Source organism: Drosophila virilis, chromosome 3, assembly GCF_030788295.1.
Source record: "Drosophila virilis strain 15010-1051.87 chromosome 3, Dvir_AGI_RSII-ME, whole genome shotgun sequence".
In the NCBI taxonomy this organism is placed as follows: Eukaryota; Metazoa; Arthropoda; class Insecta; order Diptera; family Drosophilidae; genus Drosophila; species Drosophila virilis.
In genome coordinates this window covers 14,514,077-14,532,873 of record NC_091545.1, presented here as the reverse complement: position 1 = coordinate 14,532,873, position 18,797 = coordinate 14,514,077, and the positions used below count along the sequence as shown (strand labels likewise).

The following is an 18,797-nucleotide window of genomic DNA, read 5'->3' as shown; positions in this document are numbered from 1 at the left end:
AGAATTTAGACCTAGTAAGTAGCTCTTAAGTCCGTTGATGTTCTCAGGTTTTTGGACACTTGATTGATTGCCCGAACTGATTCTATGTGAATTTAGATCTGCTTTCGAATGTTTATCTTACTCATCTGACACCCGAAAACTTTTTGGCAAGGGAACGCACACCTCATCACAGTCAAATCTTGTCAACTGCACGCAGAACTTTAAGACATTCTCCATGCAAAGCACAGCCACCCACAACAAGTGGCTGTCTGATGGATGAGTTTGCCCTAAAATAAACCCACAACTGAAACAGCAAAAAAAACTAAAATAAAATAAAAAATTATAATACCGTCAGTAACTAAAAATTGTGTATAAATATTTGGCTGCAAGCTATTTGCACTTCATGCTTGACATGCCACACGTCAGCAACAGCAACAACAACAACAACAATAATAACAAAGACAATAACAACCACAACAAAAGTCCAGCAATTTAGGTTTAAAATATGTTAATACCATTTGCTATTGTTGTTGTTGTTGCGGGTCGGTTGCTGGCCTGACTGTCGTAGGAAGGGGATTTGCCATCCAAAATACCTCAACAAAATATTTTAACGTTCGGTTTTTGGATTTTGTTGTTTTATACCCTATCAGTGAATACAATAATGAGGGTATGCAAGGCTTATGGTGTTAAAAAAAAACATTTTTCAAATAAAATAGCATAACATTCAATTCGTCTAGAATAGTATATAAAGCATTTTTTTATAATTTTATTAACTTAAATTTCTACACTTTTAAGCATGTCTTCCTATCATAGCTTTTCTAAATATAAATATATAAATATCCCGACCTAAATACGATTTGAAAAATATATTAATACTATAAAACAAGTCAAATGCAACTAATATAAACTTAGGTGTTGACGTAGAAGACTGTGTAGGGTAACTTAAGGTACAATTGCTTATGATTTTCTCCGTGCTTTGTTTTTCTTTTTACGGAAAATAGTTTAGTCCGGTTAGAAAAGCTTGCGTTGTATTTTTGGACAGGCGCCTGTCAAAGAGCAAAATTGTTTTTATAAAATAAATCAAATTGCTTATCAAAGAGATGATTTAGTGGCCAGCAGTGGGGGTAAGAACCAAGAAAAACAGCTCAACTTTAATAATTGCACAAGTTGTGGCCTCTTATGGCTCATAAGTCAATAATGGAAGCTCACAGGGTGCGCTAGAGCGAGAGTGAGCCAGAGAGAGGGAGCTTGGAGATAAACAACAAAGTTTTCAGGCAGGTATGCCACTAAAAATGCGTAACCTGAACGCATATTATTATCTCTTGTGAAAATTTACGAGATCAAAAATTAAAATGCCCTTAAGCATAGAGTGGGAGTTGATGCCAAAGAAAGTAGCTGGGGCTAAGAAATTGTTGCAAAATAATTTAATGGCTAGCCAAGGGTTAGGGCCAGGCAATCCATAACCGCATCAACGGCAACCAACAGGGAAAAACTTGTGGGTGGCTGCCAGGCTGGATGGCTGGCAATAAGGGATAAGCATTGGGGCTGAGTTTCGCCCATATCCTTGCGGGCATTTTCGGACGCTCTACGCTTCAACTACCAAATTGTCCATTTATTATGCGGCAACGCCTTTTTCACTTTTGCCCTGGCCAAGAGAAATGAAGTGCCCGACAGAGAAGCCTCAACCACCCGCCTCTGCATAAGTGAAGGCATTAAGAAAAGCTGTGTTTTAGGGGGAGTGACCTGCACTTAAGGTGCAGCATCGTCTACATTAGCCGCACACTTTGCCACGGAAGTTGCACAATTAGAAAAGCCAGTCAAAGTTCTTGCTTCGTTGACTTGCCCAGCCTTGTATCTCGCTCTCTCTCTCTCTCTCTCTCTCTCTCTCTCTCTCTCTCACCCGCTCTCTTAACTTGTCTCTAACTTGCATATTAAAAATAGTTTTTCGCTTGCAATTTTTCAATTTTCTTTTAGCAGCTGTCTGCGGAATATCAAACAACCGCCTGTCAATATGCATAAAATGCTGTTGGCCCGCCATTAGATTAGATATTAGTTCAGACAGCCTCAGCTTCTGGTCCCCCACTCAAACAAAAAAAACTAAGGTGCAAATCCTTGGGCCAGACGTTGAAAAATTAGAAATGTTTCGCAAGCGAAACTATGGATAACAAGGTTGGTTGCCTGCCTTCCTGCTTGGTTGCTTAGTTATTTGGTTGGTTGCCTGGTTGGCTGGTTGGTCAGCTGCTTTGCATTAACTCAGGGTTAAGCAAAGCAATTTTCAGAGTACGGATTTACGTTGAACATCTGTTTTCAGGCAAACAGCGAAGGTATAAAAGTAGGTCAGCTGGAAGCACACTAAATTGCATACATTAAAAACTTAAGCGAATTAAGACAACAGCAAAATAAGCTGCTTTGATCAGTTGATGTGGATAAAAAAAGAGTCGAGTATATATATGAAATCATCTAGAATATAAACATTGATTTATCAATCAACTCTCAAATCTTGCTGCTGCTAGTTTAATCACTTCCTCATAACTATGTCCAACATTTCCCCCTAAAGTTAGCTCTATCTAAACTAACTGATCTATTTGAAACGATTTCTTAAATTTATATTTTACTTACAATACTAGAAGAAAGACAAATTCAATTTAAAATTAGATATTTTACATTATATTAGTTGAATCAATAAAAGCTCAGCTGCCTTTTCCTGCCTTTAAAGCAAGGATTATTTTTGAACGATTTTCTATTTCTTAGAACTCTAATCAAACTTTATAACCTGTTATAACACAGCGTAATATAATAACATCTAATGATCGTTAAATTTACACTCACATTGAGCTTAGAACAAATTGCCCATCAAAGTTGCCAAAAAGTGCCTTGAGCAAGCAGCTGCCAAGGTTCCTTCAATACAAGTCCAAAATTTACACACAACCACCCACATTGAAAGACCACCAATCATGTAGTTGAGAGTGTTCCGATAGCATATACCCTGTACCAATTTGTAGAAGTTTATTTTAGATTATGGGGTTTGCTAAAAGTTCTCGACACAGTGGACAACTATTTTAAAAAGTGAAATGCATCGATTCGTCTAGAAATATTCATATATATTCAACTCATTTTTTGACTGTCGCATTTATTGCCGCAAATTGGCAATACTCTATTTGTGTGTGTGTACAGGATATAAAAGCGCCTCAAAATACGCGCAACAAAAGGGGGCATAGCCAAGCCAAATAATTGAATAAAGAGCTTCACACAAAGTGATGTCGAAGACTTTTCCTGTGATGAGACTTTATCCTAACTTTCGGCACAGCTGCGACTAGGGAAAATGGGGCAAATAAAAGCAACAGCAAAAGCAGCAGCAGCAGCATCAAAAGCCCGCAGAAATTGCTGGAGAGCCAACAAATAATCTGTACGCAAATTAAAACAAAAAGCGAAGAACCCCAATGAAAATTAAATGAAAGAAGCGTGTGCCCAAGTGTGATTAAAACTTTTGCCAGCGTATATGGGGAGCCGGTGCTTCCTCAACATGTGCAAAATACTCATAATTGGTAATTTTTATTTTTCTTTTTATTTTTTTCTCTCATTGTCATCGTGGCTGCTAATCGAGGTGTTGGTTTGGCAGGGTTACCGAGACTTTAAAATCCACGCTCAATTGGCATAATACTGTAATAAGCAACATTTGGCAACGAATCATTAAAAAATAAATAAAAACAGGGGCTGAAACAGGGCTGACAACCCCCTTTTCGGTCAGGGGTTGCACTTGCCAGACGAGGACGCACCTTGCCACGCTTGCAACGCTTGCCTCAGTTGTCTGTCGTTGCTGGGCTTATAAAGGATTAACACGGTGCACAGCAGCAATTTGAATAGGTGGCACAATTGGAAAATTGTTTCAAGCGATTGCCCAACAAACGGCAAGTGACACCAACCACCAAAAAAGAGACGAACCGACATAAAGAGTGACAAACAGGCGAGGGTATAGCCAGTCTAAGCCCGGTTATGTCGGCTGTTGCCTTTCCCATCATGCGTAATTCTATTTGTCATTTTGATTATGACATTGTAATGCTTTAATTGATGCCACAGAGATACACGGCCAAATGCCAAACGCTTCTGTGATGGGATTCTGCACAGACTGCAAAAGGCAATCAACCCTCTTACTATGTATGGCTAGACGACTATGATGTGACAAAATGCCCTTCCTTTCTTCTTTTTGATTTTCGATTGTGTGTTACGTGTCGCGTCTGACAAATCCTATAAACAGCCCGAGGTGAGGGCGTCTGTTTTTTTTTTTTTGGCGAAACGCTTTGAAACTTCAATGAATTTTAAATTGATAGTCTACAATGATGTTCAGTAGTATAGTGTCCGATTTTTTTCACAGAAAGCAAAGCCATGCTCGTCATTCAAGTTGGAGTATCTAATCCAAAGAAAATGGTTATTTTTGTAGAAGGCAATTGCTAATTAGAACTTTAAAAAAGTTTTCAACGATCTTTGTGGAAATTAGTTTGAGAAATGTTTGGATAGTTTCGATGGAAATCTACCTCCCATTAGTAAAAAGACTGATGGACTTCTAGTTCTATGTGAAGCATCATGGAAGACATGGGCCCTAAGGAACGAGGGCTAGAAATGGCCTTCTGGTGGAAAATTGGAAAATTTGTAGTACAAGACTTGACCGGGTTAATACCCACTTGTACTTCATTCTACTTGCATTTATTTATTATTTTATTTACTATAAAGTCGAAGTCAATTCAACACCATCTTCAGCAGTTTACACTTAAACGTGCAGCACTGTGTGAGATTGTGCAGTGTGCAGGACAATTGCGGCAAAAGGACTTGGACGTGGTAACAAATATGTATGCAAGAGCCTAAAATTGCGTTTGGGTCGTTGTTGTTGTTGTTGTTGTTGCTACAACAACAGAGCAACAGAAACCGAAACAGTTATTTTGTTGCACGCAAAGCGACGACAACGGACACGCAACTAAAATTACGAAGGACATGTGCACAATTTTGCAACAAAAAACCTACAAGGATAGCAGCAGGCAAATTGCGGCAAGCGAGAGAAAATGTTGCACGCCGCCGCTGACGTCGACGTCGTCGTTGTTCCACCTGAGCGACGTTCTTGGGGCGATGGCGTGTTGCGTCTAGGGGGCGAACACAGCGAGTCAGGGGAAGCGGCAGCTGTTGTTTCTAATGCAACGCACAGTGGGCATGAAATATTGTTGACAGGTGAAAATGCTACACACAGACAAACAAACAAACAGACTGAAAGACAGACGGACAGACGCAGACACGCGCGAGTTAACGACACTGAAACACGACAACGGCAGATAAGCTAAAGCCAGGCATGCTTAGCTCTGGGAACACTTCGAACGAGCCCAAGTCAGTCAGATAGTATTCCAGAGAGTTGAAAGGAATCCAAACTCAAACTAAATAGCAGCAGCAACAAGAAAAACTGCCACTGATCAAAATTAAATGTTCGCATTGACTCTCTTTTTTGGAAGAAAGTGAGCACTGGTCGAGCCAGCGGTCGGCTAATATGAAAAGGTGGTGGCTCCGCAGCCATATCAGAGGTGGAGCTGAAGTTGGATGCGGGGCAGCACGACTTATGCCGACTTCACGTGCTGCACTGCCATTTGGGCTGGCTTCCCAGAGGACCAGACCGGTAATAAGTGAAAGTGTGTGTTGTTAGCTATGCGTGTCTGTTTGTGTGTGTGTGTGTGTGTGCGGGTGTGTGCTCGGGTGTGTATCGCTTAAATGGGAGCACAAATGTGGCAAGTGCTACAAGCTAAAGGGTGAGCCTCGATACGCGCCCCATAGGCACGGCTGCAGCCATGGGGATTTGGTGTCAGTTTCCAACCCTTAGTGCACCTCATGAATAACTGATTAACTGCATAATAAATTAAAATATTTGTCACTTATGTTCACATGGTTTGAATTGTTTTCATTGCTATTCAAATATTACAAAGATATCTGAAAATAAAAGCTGAGAATGGAGATCATCAGTTTGGGATTTTAATGTGTGTTGTGCATAGTTTTAAAAATTTAGAGAAATACTATTTAAATATAGAATGTCCTTTAATATACTTTTTTGTAAATATTTGTAATACTTTAAAATTTTTTATTATTTGGATCAGCATATTAAGATCTTACAAAATAAATATAATAAAATACACTCAGTCCTTGAGGAAAATATTTATTTTTTTAGTTTTATATATTAAAATCTGGCAAATTTTCCAGATTATTGAGCGTAAAATCCAAAGCGAGCCAATTTTGCAATTATATTTTTAAATATTAAAAGTTTTGCCGAACTTTCAATATGGCTCAGTTCAGGGTTAACTTAGGTTGTGTTTCGGGCAACTCATCCGATTTAAGGTTCGGTTTAAGTGTGAGGCCAATTTTAATTTTGATTAAGGCTTAAATATATCTTGCATTCTTGATATAGGCACCTTTATCTAAACGTAGTGCTAGTAAAAAAACAAGCAACACAAGACTTTAAAATCGATTACTGCGCGAGAACTCGTGTTCTTTTTGTAAAACTTTTATCCGCACGCACAAAATGTGCATTTGGTAAATGTAAGGCAAGAACTTGGGGCATTATAATTTAGGCAACTGCTGTTTGCCTTTGTTTTCCATGCAAGCACGTAGCACAATTCTCAACTTTGCCTCTAATGTTGCTGAAAATTGAATTTCTTATTAGAATAATTTCTTTTTTTTTCGTGAAAATGCAACGGCAACAATATAAACCGAAAGTGATGGGCAAGAAGATGCCCTGTACTTCAAAGAGGCGGTTTTATGATTTTAGTAAAGCGCCAAAAATTAAAGTGAAATACAATAGCTTACACATAACAAGGGCATCTCCTGAATAAATGCGTTGGGGATGTCCTCAAAGGAAATGCACCCTTTATATGCATTTTCAAATATAGGGTATAAAAACATTGTGTGCATTTGCCTGTGACTACAACAACAACGACAACAACGTTAGGCTTTCGCGTTGCGTTGTTACGTGCTTACGTAAAATGACGGCGCCGCTAGGCAAATTTGTTGCTGTCCTGTCTACGACAAATGAACAAAAAAATGGGACTGCGCAGCGCGCTTTCCATTTATTTATTTGATTATTTTAGTTTGTTGTGTGCGGCGCACAAAATTAAATGAAATGTTTATTCAAACGTTTAAATTGCTTTAAATATACAAAAAAAAAGAGAAAAAGAGCGTCCCAACAAAGGGGAACAAAATGTTATGCCAAAGAGCCTGCCAAGTTGTCGCCAAGTTTGTTGTTCATGTTGTTGCCGTCGCCTTGTTCTTTTTATCTCGAACTACTTTTGGCTGACTTTGCGCCAGCTATCGTTATCGTTTATCGTTAAAGTGAATCATGTCAACCGCATAGAAAGGGGGGCTTCAGCCCGTCAACCACTCGTAGCCGGGCAACATCTTGGATTACCATAAAGAATTTCCTTCCTGTTTGGCCATTCGCTCACTGCATGAGTCTAGGCGGCATTCATTTTTCATATATCCTGATCCCCTATGCGACCCATGCCTTTGTTAAATTTAAAATGCCAGCAACAAACGGCAGGAACATCACGATTGCTTCCTTTAAGAATGCTTGACTAACCCATACCCTTTATTCGGGACTTTGATATGCTAAGAACTATATGCATAATCTGTATTTTAGGTATGTATACTGATTTGTATTAAGGGCGCAAAACAAATTTACGAATTTGCTTCTGCATCCTTGCCTAGATACCCTTGCTGTTCATTCATATGTACAGGATATAACATCTAAAACGATTTTATAAATGAGCTGCCGCCGCAAGCAGGAAACAAGCAAATCGTTCAAAATGAATCCTTGCCAAAAAGGCCAAAGGATGCTGGTCCCGATTCACACTCAGACACACTCACACATACACACACAATCACAGGCACACACACAAAATCCTGATGGTCAAAGCCAAAGTGCAATGTCCGTGATGACTTGGCAGCAAAAAGGGCTTCATCCTGAACTAGGCGACAACACAGCCACTCCCTAAATTCAAGCTTCGAAGCTAAGTTTTTGTTTATATTGACTGGCAGGCAACTTCATGTATTTCTCCCCCCTCCCCAAAAATGCCCCAATACAGCAGCAATCAATCATGTGGTTTAAATTGGGGTATTTGTTTAAGGCGCTAAATTTTCAAAATTTCCGTTCGTCTCTGATAAGGATGTGTGTGTGTGTTAAGTCCTGTGTGCCTGTCACTTGACCAGAACCTTTTTCTGAGGTTACGTGTTGAAGCGTTGGGGCTAAAGTTTAAAGAGCATATTTGCTGATAGCCAAATCGAATCTTCAGAACAAATTTATTTATCGTTTTTATACAGAACGTAAAAGTAGATGTAAAGTAAATCGGTAAACATTATTTTAAATGCATAAATATAAAAAACGTTGAGAAGAGCTTGATGCTAGGCTGTTTAAATATTCTCTTAATTTTCCATAGTTGAGTAACTCTTTTATTGTAGGGCATTCAAAGTTACTTACACTGACTACTCGAGCAGAGCGCACGATTGTTTGTCAAATTACAATCTAACAAAAGCCGCTGGTCAATGGCAAGGACTAAAGTAAAAGTTTCAGTTATTTGCTTTGCAACAATTTTACACAGAGAGAAAAAGCTATACCAAGTTCATAGCAACGCTTTAATTAATTACAAATGCCTTAATATAAGAGTAGGTAACTCGATAAATGTTAAACTTTCAACTTGCTAACAATAAGTAACCAAAATCTTTCTTTAAGCTCAGATTCGACCACACCTATTAGAAAAAACAACTTTTTGCGTTTATTTTAAGGTTTTAAGTTCGTTATTTTTGACAGCGGATGCTCGCAGAATAAATGTTGTAAAATAAAGAAAAATATTTTTGAGATTTTTTGTGCTTGAAAGTTAATCTATTATTTTTCACAGCCAATACTTGCCAAAGAAGTCAGTAAAACCTTAAAGAAAATGCTTAATAGCTGTAAGTTTTTTCGAGCTTTTTTGAACGTTAATTCGTTATTTTATTAGAGCGAATACCCGTCAAAGAAGTTTGTAAAATCTTAAAGAAAGTTTTTAAGAATTTTAAAGACTTTAATACTTGTTTTTTCGCTGTGTATAAGCAATCTGTGGTTGGGTGGCTCCCATTGGATGGTTAATATAATGGAGGCCACCTTATGGCGGGCCCGTATTAATCATGCGCCTGTCACCTAGCGTAAATATTGTAAAATGAGTGGAAAATGAGCCAAAGCTGCCGCTGCCGATGCTGCAGCTGTTGTTGTTGTTGTTGTGACAATGTTGTAATGAACTTGCCAGCAAAAGTTTCTCGTAGAGCAGCAAAGTTTTTTGAGATATTCCGACCCCAGGCAGCTAATGAAGTGGCAAGTGGCATGTGAGCTGGAGGAAATATGCCCAGGCCAAGGCTTCAAATTTGTGTAAATTATGTCATGTGGCTGCAAAACCACAAAAGTTAACGCCAATCGCTGCTTTAACAATAATTGTCGACTGTACTTTTGACATTTGGAGATACTGGCAACTGATGATTGATAGGTCAAGAGAGCCAAACGCATGCACATAAGCAGCTTAACAATTTGTCAAATAATTGCATTTCAAAATATCCTAACCATACATATGTGTGTGCGTGTGTGCACTTCACACACCTTTGGGTAGCCCAATGCAAACATATTACAAAGTGATTTCTAACTCAATATTGGGCAAGGCTTAATGTTCCTGTTTGTCTGTCTGTGCTTGCGTAATTCCCCGCAGTCTAATAACATTAAGGTGTGTGCGAATATTATGAAAATGACCGCAAAATGCTGTACAATACAGGATACGATGCGGTGGTTAACGCCATTTAAGCCACAAGTGTGCTGCAAGAATATATACTAAATGTTTTGTTTCTGATCAAATACACATACCATATGCACATACGCATCCAACAACTACTATCGCAATATATGTAATATTTATGTAGAAGATAATTGTGTGTAGGCCGTTTGCCTACATGTGGGCAAGGCATTTGTGCATTTAATGTTGTGTTAAATTGAAAATTTGCATAAAATATATGTTGTTATTTATTTATTGGCAGTATAGGCTAAGGTGTGCAAACACACCTGAGTATTTGTGCAGCCAGCTGGCAACTAAATATTTGATGCAATTTGTGTGGCAATTTAATGGTTTAGCTATCCAAACACATATATAAATTTCTATAAATACAAAATGCATACATGTGCACCAATATCAAAGGAATTTCTCGGTGTGCGTTTATCGAAAGGTCATTTTGGAAAGTCTAGCATTAAAAGGATAAAGGCAAATATGCTAGCTAAGTGTTTAAAAGTTCAAAGATCAATACATTTGGGCAATTTATTGCTACAGTTTAAGTTGTTAAGTGCAAAAGAAAGGTTTCATAACATAATATGTTAAGGAAGAGATATTTCTATTGAACTTATTAAAGCTGGAAATAACAAAAAGAAGGCTTTGATTTGTTTGATAATTACGATAAAGTTAAGACAAGTAGCTTTTATTATTTCCTAAATTACAATGCAACTAACTAGCCAATAAACAAGTTTTTTCAATTTAGATTCCCATCCCAACTCTCTCATAATTTTACAGGGCAGTTGCGTAGCTGCGAAGCCAAATGACATGCGTTCAAAGTTAAATAATGGCAAAACTAATTTGCCAGCACTTGCGCTAATCTCAATTTCAACTTTTATTTTATTTAAATTTGATACTTTGTTACCCAATGATAAAAACAAAGCACTCGGTGCCCCAAACGCAGCTCTCAGGCGGAACTTTATGTGTTGCCGCGAAATCTCAAAACAATCAAAGTACGAGAGTGCAACAAAAAATAACAACAAAAAAAGCTAAAGCAAAAAATAACAACAAAAGGGCCAACTCAAATAATATGGCAGGGCTCAGTTGTTGCTGGGGCTGTCGTGGGCGTTGATGTTTGCTCAAAATACATAACAACAACAACAACAACAACGAGAACAACAAGAGGAGGAACCGAAAGCCAACTTCAACTTTAGTGCGAAAACTTTTGCCACTTAACTTTTGTGAATGCAGGCAGGCGGCAAGCGAGGTGCTCCCCAATCCGAATCCGAATCCCAGGGCCAGTTACAGGCCCTCCCCTTTGAGCCGGGGCTGCCTCAAATGCCAAAGCAATTAAAATTATTGCTGGCGAAAAAGTAATATTTTTCAAGTGCTAAATAAACACACTATAAAAGCCGCGAACGCGAGCCGACAACCGAAGTCAATATAAGCCTGTTCGCCGCTAGATGGCGCTGCGAGCTCACACACACACACCCGAACACACAGCGAAGACGCGCACAAAAGTTGATTCAATGATGTTCTCAAGAGTTATTTACATATGCAACGCGCACAGAAAACTTCAGCAAGCGCCAAGGAAAACTCTCCTTACGCTTTCCACCCAGCAAATATTTGGCCTCCGCCTTTTTAGCTATGCCAAATCGCTGGACCGACTTCTTCTGCTCTCGATTGGCATTGCGGGAAGAGTTGAAGTTGGTGTTGAAGTCGGGCGGAGGGTATGAAGCCTCTTGAAAAGTTGCTGGCGCCTGATGGACCGCTTGATTGCCTGCTTGGGTTCTGATATGCGAGGAAGACAAACACAAGTAGTTAGAAGATGAAATTGTTATGTGCTTGCTGGGTACGAAGGCAATTATGATAATGTTCAAGTTTTTCAGGTTGCCACCTCAATGGCCGGCTGTTAATTAAGTTCAAAACAACAAAAAATCTGTTGAGCCGCAAAGTATTTTTAATATATACATATAATAATCGTCCACCTTAGAAGTTGAGGTAATATTGGTATATAGGCTGGGCTGGAAAATCAAATTATAATAGAAGCTTATATATTTTAATAATTTGCCTCTTATAAATAAGACTCATTGCCAACTAAAAACTTGAAAGTAATTGAATTGAACATAGCTCTCTTTAGTAAACGATCAATTACTCAAGAAGTGAACATCAACATCGTTATCATATTTAAAGAGAAAATCCCCTAAAGTTTATAAAAAGTCAGCTATTTTTTTTAAGTATTACCATTTGTATAGAAGAAAGTTCGGTTGCGAGAAACGACATTTCCTTCTTATTTCCAATCAATGTCCAGCCTTTTTTCTATCTCGGTCCATCTTCTCAATATCCATATCTCTCCCCTTTTGCCCCTTTGACCATCTGTTTCCGTATCTCTGACTTTTTTCCATATCTGACTAACTTTGAGTCTATTTCAATGAATTTCCAGCCTATTCTATATCTCTCTTTGTCTCCCTCTCACTCTTTTTACCATCACCTTAATTTTAAATTCACCTGAAGCCTATTATAAACATAATAGTAAAAAAAAGCAAGCGGTAAAATATATGTATTCTGAATTTATGGCTCTTCTTATTTGTTAATGGAACATTTTTAAAGTTTTATGACGTTTGCCAACAATTGGGTAAACACTTTTCATGCCAAAATCAATTGCGGAACCCTTCGGTGTACATGGATTCAGTTAACCATGTGAGCTTGTTGTTTTTATAGCACACCACAAGGCTCTGTGAAAAAGTTTATCGTCAGTTTCTAATAGCGCTCCATTACTTAATACTAAAGCTAACGCCCAAAAGCAATGACGATAAGAAAAAGAAAAAAAGTTTCAGCATTTGCTGAAAATCTCGAAACACACTTTCACCTAAAAGTTGACAGAGTTTCGGGGAGCAAATTGCAGGCAACTTAACCTAAGAAAAAGAAGGCAGCAAACTGTGACAAAGTACCGATGTTTGTGAGAGTAGGAGACAGAGAGAGAGAGAGAGGGGGCGGGGCAGGGGGTGAAATGTGTAAATGTCTATTCGAGTGTAGAATTTGATTGCACTTGGAAAATGTCTTTATGCGAGTGTTGAGCCAAAGTCATCGATGATGCTTTGTCGATTGTCTTTTATGGCTTGGAAAATAAACTTTTGCCCCCCGCGTAAGCCGTACGCTTCGTTGCACCATGGAGTTGTTGCAGTTATGGAATTAAAGAGATTCAGGCGTAAATTCACTTAAATTATGCGTGTAAGTCCGAAGTTGGCCCAAGTTAAGCATCACAATTTTTCGCTTTTAGAATTTGAAACAATTTGCTGAGTCACACACACTCACACATACACTCACATTGGCTATGACCCACATTTATACGCCCGAATTGATTTTCAATGCTGGCAATCAGCGCAGAGCACAAGCTACGCGGCGTATACGCAATGTCCTGCGACCCCAAAACGGACTTACATAGCTGCAGCCTGGAGCCTGTCAGCTATTTTTATTTGCTGTAAATCTGTAACGAAGGCACGCACTATTTTCGGGCTATTGCCCCGATATCCTCATATTGGATACTTTGTGCCGAGTCTGCAACAATCCGCAGACCCCAAAATGGGCTACCTTCTGGTTTTTATAATTTAATGCCTGCTTGAGTAAAGGCTGCGTATCCCCTAGCTATGAGTTGTGCATGTATGTTTTTTGGGGTTTTCGACACATAAACTACAACATTTAATTGGTTCGGCAACCTTGGCAAACACTTGGCAGCTCACGCGTTTGCTGGCACGTCTTTTGAATGCATGAGAAATTTGTTTGCATATTTAATGCAATTACCAAAGGGTTTTCCCATCGGAACAGGTTAACAAAACCAAAAAAAAAAAAAGGGAAAACCTCTCGCAAACTAAAATTGATTTACCTGACAGCTCGGTATCAGAACCTATAACTAGCCCAGTAAAGGGTAAGTTATGAAATTAGTAAGAACAGGTAACTTTTATGCATAAGCCTATTCGATTTGTTAACAGAAAAATACGATTTGTAATACTCCTTATTTCTTATACACTTACCAACTTATTGACATCCACATTAGTATCTGTTGATACTTAGATGATTCACTAAAAATAAAAATAAAATAAACTATTAGTAGTAGTTGGTCAAATCTCATCCAATTTTAACAAGGTTTGGATATTTGTTCATGCCTTAGCCCCTATATCAATTTGGCCACATTTTTGGTAGTAGTCCCAATATATAGACATAGGTCAAAATTCCCCATCCGATTTTAACCCTGTTTGGCTCTTCGTTTATTAACTCCACTGTAGAATTTTTGCAGAGATTCCCTACTTTTTGACGAGGATAGCTGAACTTAAACTTATCTATCAGACTCAAACCGTGCCAGTAGTTTCTCAACCCATAAATATCGTCATGCTGAGTCTTTGCAGAAATCTTTTATTTCAGTTTTTTTGCCTGCTCTTCTTGCATATATTACACACATTCAAAGGCCAATTTCGTTAGCCGAAACGCAAGTTATTTGCTCATTAAAAGGCCAGGCCAACAATTTCAGAGTACAGCAATTGTTAGGCTGATGCCAACAACAACAACAATAATAACAACTGCAACTGCTGGCCGCAAGTTCCAGTCCCTTTGCGTGTCCTCGGCATTGGCATCATCTTTGGCGGACTGCCAATTTGGCCAGCGGCGAAGAGTTGTTTGCTCCACTTGAAGCTGCGCCGCTGGCGATATTTCACTTGAGGCGCAGATCGATCCACATGCATTGTGGATCAGGCTGCTTGTCTGCCTGCCGGCTGGCTGTATTGGGCTTATCACGCGAATCTGTCAGATAAAGTTTGCATACGTGCACATACATAACTGGCACAAGAAGGCGGTCAGTTGGCATTTGGCTGCCCCTTATATGCCCCCCGTGCAACACCCCTTTTTGCTGGCATCTCACGTTCCGTTTCTGTTGGGCCAACGTGGCTTGCAATTAAATGTTGCTGTTCTGTTTTGTTGTGTTGTGTCCGCTTTTGTTGCATGTTAAACATGCTGCCGTACAACCTGCTACTGAGGCAGGCAACTTTCGTTGCAAGCAGTGCGCAGTTGCAACAATCGTGATCTTATCATTTTCCTGCTTTGTTCATGTTCGATTTTGTGAATTTGTTTTACTTACTATCTAGCTATCCGACTCTCGATATTTACTCGTACTTTTTTCATGACATTTCCCGACCGCATTTGCAAACAGACCGCGTCCACTCTCAGATCTCTCTGCCTGGCCATGCTTTATTTTCCATTTAAATAATTTATAAGTAAAAATCTTTGTGCATTGTCCCGATCGTGATAAGCTTTGACTCTGCGATGAGACCGTTTTTTAGTTTTTGTGTTCTTTTTTTGCATTGTCTCTCATATGAAAAAAAATAAAATAAAATGTATTTAATTTATTGAGGCTTACTGTAGATTTATGGTCAAGCATTTGCGCTTATTGGACATTAATGTCAACAAATATTAAGAAATTGTCGATGCCAGAGATGTTCAATTATTTATATATATAATATAAAAATGAAAAAATAAATTTGGGCTTATATATATTAATAGCGTTCAATATTTAATTTAATTACGCAAAAAAAATAATTGAGCTCTTTGATAGCACAACTTAAAATATGATATTTTTTTAAACCATAAATCAATCAAGAGTTCGATTTCCACCACATTTCCATACTTGTGGAAATAACTAAATCAAATTAAACTGGCAGACAGAAAAGCTCCGTTCGCAATTGGAATCAAACATAAATGAAATAAAAATTCTTTGCATACTAAATTCGTTATCTCCTGAAAATTTGTATGGCAGACATAACGTTCGAGATGATGTGCTAAAACCCCTTCAATAATTAAATATAAAAAATATATATATATGAATATTAAAAAAAATGTTTCGCTTGGCAAACAAATTCCAATTTAGATTTGCCAAACGTAACGAAACGTACTAACTGTAACTATCTACAAATATATTTTAAGGTTTTTTAAATTGGTTTTGCAATTTGGTAGCGTTCGTTGTTATTGGTGTCGCCGCAGCACCATCGAGATACTCATACTTGAAGATACACAGCACGCGATATGCAAAAGATACAACACACAGACACACACAGCCAGAGACAGACAGAGCTCCCAGCAGGGCTGAGCAAATAACGGTAGGTAGCCGGGTAGCTTGGTAGCTGGAGCCAAGCGAGTTGGTAGCTGGTTGCCATCGTCTCATCGCCATGGCCTCCCATTTACCCGCCTCTCCCATTCTCCTCTGTCGTCCGTCAGGTCGTAGATGTTAATCGCTGCGGCACTTTGGAGTAAGTGGCATTTGCAGCGTCCACAACTACAACAACCATCAGCAGCAGCAGGAGTAGCTGGGGAAGGAGTAGAACGCTGGCAGCGTTGCTCCACTCTTGATATGACCAACCCACCACTGTCCCTTACCTAGTCGGAATGGGCGTGGCCGATGTCAGTCCAAGTCCAACGTTCGTGGCAAATGTTTGCGGATTTGAATTTAAATTGAAATAGGATGTTGTATATTCAAATGAATTTTAACTTAAGGGTAAATGGGGGGGCGCAGTAGCATTGCACTCCAATGTGGGGTTCAGATTAACATCATCAGTTTTGGCATTGATTGCTCGTAGATAGCACACGAAAGTGCCGCGGGGCAGCACATGTAACCGCAGCCGAAAAAAAAAAATAAATAAAGAAAATTGATCGAAAATTGTTAAGTACCCTGCAACGAATCGTTTATACGCTTAAACGGCGCTTAAAATATAGTTTAATCTTCTAATTCTAGGTAGAATAGTAAAAAGGTAGAATAATAAAAAGTTATATTTAATTTATAGAATGGCATTTACGTCATATTAAAATTCACAAATTTAAATCCTTATTAATTAAGTTTTTACAAATTTTATACACAAGACAAGATACACATAAGAAATATGCATGGTGCACTTATTTATTGACAAGTGTCTAAAACAATGTTCGTTAAATACAAATTTAAAAATGTTATTGCAGCTTCTGTGAAACACTTCAACAATGTTTTTCACAAATGTGCACCCAACAGCTGCTTATTAAAATCGACATACTCTAACTGGGATTTTTAAAAGTTAGAGCACAGCATGTTATATACGTTTGTTCGTTCACGGAAAAAGAAAAACTAATGGGTTTTGTAATAAGTTTTAGTTTTCATGTTTATATTAGCATGCTAATAGTGGCAATTGCCATAGATGGGTCTGTGGTTGTGCTCTCCCTCTCACTTTATATTGAAACTGTGGTGAATGTTTAGCTCAGTTTAAGCCTCAATATTGGCATAGGCAATTTGCTTTTCATTTGGTTTTTAGTGGACAGTGCATCTCTTCACCTCCCAACAGGTAGGAGGTAACTGTTATCTGGGCTTACCTTCATGGGAACTGGTAACTGAGAACTAGACTTTGTTTGCATGGACGTGCTTCATGACGCCCCCAAGAAGTGGAAAACTAGCTGATAAGCTGCAAAGCTGGGCACAAATTATACACATAATATCTGACAATATGCTGCACCCCAGCAAACAAGCCATAAACGATAATTAATAGAGAGATAATCTAAGCGCTGGGCTCCGTGCTATGGATTGGCTTTGACAAATCGCCTGGCATGGCAATCGAAATGAATTATTTTCCCAACCAACGGGCCCCTAGCTGAAATTTCCACGAAAATGCCTCCACCAAAAGCATTGCTGACATTGACTGGGAGACAACAACAACAACAGCAACAGCAATGAGGCCATGTAACCATAAATCTTTTAGTTTTTGGATTTTTTTTTCTTGCCTCCCGCTTTCCAGAACTAGAATTCTGGCCAGGCTGAGTGACATTTGTTTTGGAGGCAGGCAAAGACTTCGTCTTCATTTGCAGCCCAGTTTCGTTTTATTAAAAACGTTTAAGAGAACACGATCTGGAAAACAAACCAAGGCTTGTCTGTTAGGGCATGGGCAGCTCCAGGCACGATTTTTCGTAACGAAACGAGACACTTTAGAATGCAATCGAACAGAGAGAAAGACAGAGAGTGAGAGAGAAATAGCGAGAAAGCTGGAGTGTGCTGTGCCACAAGCTACAGGTGGTTAATCACCAATTAAGCGCTACATCATACAAATTTGTAGCCACAAAAAATATACAAAATTGAACCCTTTTTCTTTATTATGTCGTACTATTTGTCACTTGTCGTTGCGCGCCAAAGCGAGCCGAGAACGGGTTCCAAACTAAATACCCAAGCTATCATGCCGAGCGGCAAAAATTGAGTTGATTAATAAATGTGCCCGAGCTTACAGAACTCATTCCGGTCTTTTTTTTTTTTAATATATATATAGAAATTTTTGGTTACGTTTTTTATGAACTCGTATCGCATAAATCTCAACTAATTTTGTGTAATTAGTTTGCATAATCTGTCACGGTCGGTTTTTCTTTATACAGCGACACAATGAAGCTTCGTTTGGGCTTTGGTCTTGCATGCTTGAAGTGATTATTTTAATAAATGATTTTCTATTGATTTTTAAATACTCGAGAAACCGCGGTATTTTGTCAAGGTATGGACAAATTATGGAGTGGGCCAATTTTCCAGAAGTTGCCCAATTAATTATCAAGCAGATAAAAGAGTTGCCAAAGTTAAGATAAATTTCGACTCAACAGCACGAAAAAATGGTTTCTGGCTTTAAGATTCGCTGATGAAACGATAGATACGGTGGCTGTTAAGTCAAAAGAAGTCCAGGCTTCAGTCAGAAAAATATGGTAACAAATAAACCAGCAGCATTTTACAGAAGATTAACAATATTTTGTAGTTCTATAAAACGAAATATTATTTTCGTAAAGAGAGAGTTCTTAATATGTCGCACAGATATCAAGCTACAAATATTTCTTCAAGGGCCTTAAAGCTATTATTCTAACAAAATAATTTATCATAATATATTTTGTCGCACTTTTCGTGTGCATAGTCGAAAATCATTTTCAATTCAAAGCAAGCAACCAATCACATAACATTAAAACAATGGTATATAAGCTAATTTTCTGCTC

General features: G+C 38.5%; 1 long non-coding RNA gene across 2 annotated transcripts; it reads left to right on the top strand.

Annotated features, from left to right (window-relative positions):
• The first annotated feature begins 999 nt into the window (after positions 1-999).
• On the top strand, positions 1,000-4,852 carry LOC116650551 (uncharacterized). 2 transcript variants are annotated; one of them, XR_004303551.2, is made up of 4 exons: positions 1,000-1,103; positions 3,154-3,524; positions 3,599-4,000; positions 4,057-4,852. It is a non-coding gene; the product is annotated as an uncharacterized lncRNA (long non-coding RNA). The 2 variants fall into 2 exon arrangements; XR_004303550.2 differs by having other exon boundaries at positions 3,599-4,852.
• Positions 4,853-18,797: the final 13,945 nt, after the last annotated feature.